This window comes from Poecilia latipinna, unplaced genomic scaffold, assembly GCF_001443285.1.
Source record: "Poecilia latipinna isolate Pla-1442-1.1 unplaced genomic scaffold, P_latipinna-1.0 Scaffold380, whole genome shotgun sequence".
NCBI lineage: Eukaryota > Metazoa > Chordata > Actinopteri > Cyprinodontiformes > Poeciliidae > Poecilia > Poecilia latipinna.
Window position 1 is genome coordinate 179,674 of NW_015112996.1, and position 6,587 is coordinate 186,260.

Sequence of the window (6,587 nt, forward strand, 5' to 3'; positions counted from 1 at the left end):
TACAATAAATTTAAACCTGCACACACAATTGTTGTTTTTGCCATTCATAGAAATATTCATAATCATTTTACGTTATTAAATTAAGTAATCAAATGCATGCTCAGTGGCCAAGAAATGACATTCATGCTCATGGTACCTACCACCCGCTTCGGATGTTATCCATTCAATTTGGCTGATAACCACTGATAATGGCCATTCTATGGGATGATAATATCCGAAGCGGGTGTACCTACATGAACTTCTGAACAGAACTGTAAATCATTTATATATTTTAAAAATTTGTAATATGCAAAAGAATTAACAGTTGAAGAAACTGTGGAACAGTGGAAACAGTGATCAATAATATATCATCATCTAGCTAGGTCAGAAGTTGTGTCGTCAGCATTAAACCTGAAGGCAGGACTTAACATAAATCAATATGACTTCCTTTGAAAGCCTTGATAAAATCTGTGACCTCTGAGTCAAACTGTCTTGTAGAATCATGATAAAGGTGGAAATCTACTCTGAGCAGACTAACATGCTGCTCCTCTGTATTTAAATCAAATATATATAAATGCTTTATGGCTATGGTTCCCAAACTGTGGCACAAAAACCACTGGTGATACTTTGGTAGCGTTTGTAATATTCAGAAGAAATTGTGGGCTCAGCTATTCACCAGCTAAGTGTGACGCAAACTGGTTATACTGTACTACCAATAAGCCAAACAGTGATATTAATACCGTAGTACATGCCTAGTTACCAAAAAAGGGAAGAGCAGCAAACAATATTTTAAGTAATATTATAAGTATGCACTTCTTTGTGTTGGTCAGTCACACTAAATCCCAGCAAAACAATCTGAAGTTTATGGCTACAAGGTTGTAAAATTGTGAAAAGGTGAAGCAGCCATGTGGTGGGGATTTTGCAAAAATATTTGATATCATTAGTCAAAATGGCTGGCCTGGAATTTTCTACAAAATTATACAAACCTACAGCAAAACCATGAAACAGACATCTAGTCTGCAGTTGTTTCACTTGATCACATACATCAACTGGATGTAAGAATTCAAACAGCTGGGATAATAAGAATAATTATAAGAGTAGAAGATTTATAATAGCGTTTTGAAGCTCAATCATCTTTCTGTTGGTTGAGTTTGAGCTTGCTGAGTAAATGCACCAAGCTAAGCTTAAATTAGCCAGATATACTATGTGTAATGAGAAACAACACGTTAACCAGAGGAGAAAAAGTCACATAAGGAATCTTAATAATTTACTTTCTGACACACATCAAGCCTTGTATTGATATTTAACCTATTTCAGTCTAAAATGTACTGATGAACAGCAGTGGGGTCACAGTGGAAATACTGTCAAGGTTAATGATAGACTGCAAGCAGCAGAATGCAACTCGGTGTTGCTTTTATGTGTGTATGTGAGCGAGCTGGACATGCATGCATGGAGTAATGTGCTTATGTAACAGCAGCTTCACTCATTCAGCTCCTTTGCTCATTCGTAACTTATCAGAGGCAGGAGGCAGCTTTTCTCGCTCCCTCTCTGAAACCCAGAGAAATTATTATACAAAATCGACTTTTTGAGATTTGTGTCATGTTATAATGACATGCTCCTCCAGACTAGTTATCTCCTCATCAATAACATACCTGGAGCATTGCCTTGATTCGTTCATGCATGTTTGAAAAATCCTTGAATTTCCCTTGATAGCCATTCAGGAGGGCCCAAATACTCTATTTTCACAGAGTCCTTGCTTGGAGATTCAATCTCCAAGATGAGTTTCCCACGCACAGAACACCTCCCCCCATGTCAGCTTCTCCACTCAGCTCCTCCAGACTAGCCAGCAACAATTAGCAAACACCTGGCAGAACTGCAAGTCTGCTGAGCTCATTACACAAACTGCTTCTGAGTCCAACGCTCCTAAGAACTGTTGTACATGGCAGAATGGAAAAAGTATTGTTGTGATAATGTGCTGTTGGAAAGAATAGGAGCTTCTTAAAGAGACAGATGCCAATTTCAAGACCTCAAACTGTAAATTAAAATTTCTGCTACATTGTGTTTGATATATGCATATTTATATATGCATATTTATCAAAAATATGGTTACTACAAAATAGCACCATGTGTCTGGAACCTACATGAAGCCATCCCTTTAAAGCTTTATTGGAGCAAAAAGAAAAGAAAATTCACTCTTCTCAGTGTTATCCTTAAGTGTTTTTTTTGGGTTTTTTTTTTTTTTGATGCCATGACAACACAATCTCCCTGCTGTCAAAGCTATTATAGCTACAGTAATAGGGGGGCTGTTATTGTCCAAGTCATCTCTTCACCACTTCATTGATGTGCTCTGTATGTTTTAGAGAGCCTACTGTCAGATCCAAAATGATGCAATGAAACTCAGCTGTTTGTTTGGTTGCATTTGGCCCAAAACTTGAACGAATCACCTAAGGGTGACTGCGTCAAGCCTCAGAGATAGAGTAAGGCCACCGGATAGAGTAAAACTAATACACCAACTGCAATGAGGCACACACACATGTGCACCAGGCTAAGGTAGCAGGTGCTGAACCATATTGTGGATAAACTGCTTTGGCCCAAATATCCATTCGTCCATCTAACTGTAATTGTATCAAGGTCCTTGGTGCATTAATTAGGCGCCTAGTTGTGTTCTGTGGTGTACAAGCCATTTTTTGGGTGTTTTTGTCAGAGTTAGCAGCAGAGTCTCATATCAGCCCCACAGCTCCCTTCCCTGTCCACTGAAACAACAAATTGAGTTGAAGTGTTACAAGGTTTGTAGTAGAAAGTGTTCAGGCTGCATTTCCTCAGATGCCAGTATACCATTCCAGGAGAGACTTTCTGAAGTAGGAAAAGAATTTGAAGAGGGAACACCGAAAGTTATCTACATTGGCCCTGAGCCAAATCTAGACGAGCATTTGGCTCAGGCCTGCAAACGGGCCTGGCCCATTACCAGAATGATCTGGATTACAGATCTGGACCAGAGAGGTGATCCACAAGTGTTACGACAATACTGCACTTGACTCTGATGAAATTCTTTTTTCATTCAGATCTGAATGAAAAAAGATCAGAGGTTTTTTGCCGATGCCAGGCAGAATCATGATTCTATGCGAAGACAACCTCTGACTGTCATGAGGATCTGGTGATTTGTAGATGAATTGGGTCCAGCTCTGAATGCTGTCTCAGTAGCCCAGTAGCCCATCAGGATTTGATCTACAGCATTTCCTGAGAGGGTTAACAATTTTTCTCTAGAATTCTCAGAAGCACATGACACGCTTCGGTGGACTTTCCTTTCCACAAAATGCTAAAAACATGAATTAGTAAATAACAGCATTGTCTGACACTTACCACCAACGGGACTCGTGTCCTATTTTATCCATGTTATTTCATCTTTGTGTTTAATTAAATGCTGTTTCGTCTCAGTTTAATGGATTGTGTCTGTGGACTGTACCTCTGCCAAAACCCTCTCAGAGGCTTTCTGACAGCTACTTCAGTCATTAATCAAGTGATTGTGCTCAGCACTGAGGGGCCGTGTGATTTGTTCAGGGTTGTTCAGCCTCCTGGCTCTTGTGCCATCATGGAGCACTGAAGTTATTTTAATGGCATTGGTACGCTTAAAAATGTCATATTGAGATATCACAACTGCTTAAATTGAATTGGTTCAAGTAAAAATATTAATTGTTTTGAGGTTTTAAATAAAAGATCTCTATCCTGGGAGAAGACCTTGTCTGTCATTGTTTGATTTCTGCTGATGAGTGAAAGTTCTAGATTATCCTAAATGTTGCCTTTCATTTTCTGGTATGGTTGCATGCATTGGTTGGTGCTTTAAACAGTCACACCCTGGTGTTGATTTCAAAGAGTCATTGCCTTCTCAGTCAATTTTCATTCTTTGTGTGATTGTAATTCGCTACAGCTGGTTTCAACTGCAGCTGGACCAGACATATTTTTTTTGCTGGCAACTTGTTTTTGTTTACTACAAATGTTACCAAAAACAAAATTCAATTATGAGCACAAGAGCACAGCCCTGTCTGTGAAAGTGTATTTTACCAGCTTTCACATCTACACAATGTGATCATGAAAATTGCACTTTTAGACATAAAATTTGATAATTCCGCCATTACTGATATTTAAAGACTCCCTGGTAACCAAGCCGCTCTTCTTAGCCATTCTGCCTTGTCTTTTCTCCACCTGAACAAAACCAAGACTTTTCTTTTGATCTTTTTTATTCCTTTTCTGAAGCTAATCTTCCTTTTCTCACCTGTCTGAAGTCAGTGGGATGGCTCCCTCCTTCTCATTACCTTTTCCTGAGTCACACTGAAAAATACATGTGCAATATTAGCTCAAGGTGAAATTAGATAACATATTTTAGGATTTTACATATATCAAGATATATTTTCACATTTAAAAAATACAAAATGAGGCTTGTGAGTGACATATTTGCTCAATTGCCAAATTAGAAAGATAATTAAGAATGGCTGGAGTATTTAAACATAATTATCCAAGCAAAAATCTAAATTCTAAGGAAACTAACAATAATACAAATGTATTAATATTATAAAAGTACTACTTTAAAATAGACTGAGTTATTTAAGGGACTTCAGGGTAAAACACATCCTGGTGAACGAGTCTGCAATTTATATTTTCCATTATGTTTTTACTTATGTTAATTAGAAATTGACAAATCAGGCTTTTGCAGGGTGAAAATGATTGTGGGTCTTTGTTGAGTTCCTGGAGAACTCAACAAATGAACTTTGAATCCAAACTTTGAATCCAAAAGAAAATTAAGGAATTACAACAACATTCCCATTTTTGCATAAAAATATGTTCCTCACCATTATTTTGTTTTTATTGCACTCAATAGTTCAATAAAGTATATGGTTTTGGTTGATGCTCTCATAGACTGAAAACAGTGGGAGTTCTTAGTTCTTGTGCATTTAATGAAAAGCATAAATGACAGAAGATTTTAAATGCTAATAATCACTGACTAGAGCTGATAGAAAAAGGGAGAAAGACAATTCTAAGTTATTGATGACTCATTGGTGTATCTGTAAGCTATAATCTATATCTGTGTATAAGTAAACACAGGTATATGAATCCTTGATCATTTTTAAGCTCTGTGTCCTTAAATTCCATTTTATATCATAGTGATTTAAAGTGGTAAATAATTATAGCATCTTCCAGGTACCAATTTGGCACTTGAGTGATTCCCTATAGGAACACTCATTACTAAAACAGTTTTGTGCCAGGTGCAAATCATTAGAAAATCCATCTCTTTTGTGATCCTCCCTCCTATTCCAGACCTATTTATTCGTCCCGACAGTAATCCCCAGACTGCCACTCACCACCTGCTCTCAGCACACATACATCCATGTAAAGCATTATTAAATAGAACTAGAATAAACTTATGTTAAATATGTACACCCTTGATGAAAAGCTACTTTCAGTTACACTTCATTTTGTAATTTTGTGTTCTAGCTGCGTCGTTCTCAAACACATTCGACTTAACATGTTTGTGAAACCCAATTTTTTGTAGAACTTTGAAAACAGTATTTACTTTCAATCATAAAAGTATTCAGATCTTAATGGCACCTCTTGTCCTGGTGCCATGTTGGTGCTAAATAAAAAAAATAACTGTCTTGGTGCAAGAAAGATAGGAACTTATTTCAATAAAGTGAGAGGCAAACTTTTTAACAGTGAATATTTTATTCATGAAGTCAAGCTTCTGACTTTCTTTGCTGTTCTTATGCATGCACCACACTGACTTTATGCAAACCCTCTTTTTCAATTTCTTAAATTCTTCAAGTCTTTAGTCGACTAACATACAAATAATCTATTCAAAATAAATGCTATTCATATTTTTGGTTAATTTAATGCACATGTTTCCATGGCCTACGGTAACCACACAGAAAAACAGAGGATTTAAATAGAAAAAAGATAATAGATGAAAACAGAAACACATCAAGATAACTGTCATGGTCAGACAAAAGTCTTGTTTCTACAAAAGTAGAACAGAAAAAAGTCTTTGTTATATGTCGTCCCATTAGTGTTTGGCCAAAATCAGACGCTGTTTTTGATACTTTAATTTAACTTAAATTTACACAATAATAACAAAATACTAAAGAGGGAAATAATGGCTTTTGCTTCACATCAACAATATGAAAAAAAGCTATGCATAACCAGACCTTGATAAATTATCTCTTAGAAAGCAGAAATGCAGCATTGCATAAATCTTTTCACAGGTCTGATCTCCATCTTTTTAATTCAATAGTGCTGACTCAGCACAGTCATTCTGTTGGTATCAGTTTCAGTTAGTGTTCTCTTTGCTATGAATTGTACTTTAGTCAGCACTGCAAAAAGTCCCACCACCTTGTTCTTAATGAACAAAGACAGACGATGTGTCAAGTTAAGTAAAACAAAGGAAAGAAAGAAATAAAACTTCACCCAAGAAGCATGAAATACTTCTGGCAGCACCTTTCAGAAGTGAGGAAGATAAGCTTAGTTTGAAACAAATTCTCATCAAAACAATAACCATCACAGATAAACCCTGTATTTTACTGCTTGTCTTGTGTGTGTGTGTGTGTGTGTGTGTGTGTGTG

The 6,587-nt window shown here is 36.7% G+C and overlaps 1 long non-coding RNA gene across 1 annotated transcript in view; it reads right to left on the reverse strand.

The window, feature by feature from the left end:
• Positions 1–3,590, reverse strand: part of LOC106950131 (uncharacterized) — a 24,034-nt gene extending 20,444 nt beyond the window's left edge. The window contains exon 1 of the long non-coding RNA XR_001425553.1: positions 3,340–3,590. This is a non-coding gene — a long non-coding RNA (uncharacterized LOC106950131). The remainder of the gene's footprint in view (positions 1–3,339) is intronic.
• Positions 3,591–6,587: the final 2,997 nt, after the last annotated feature.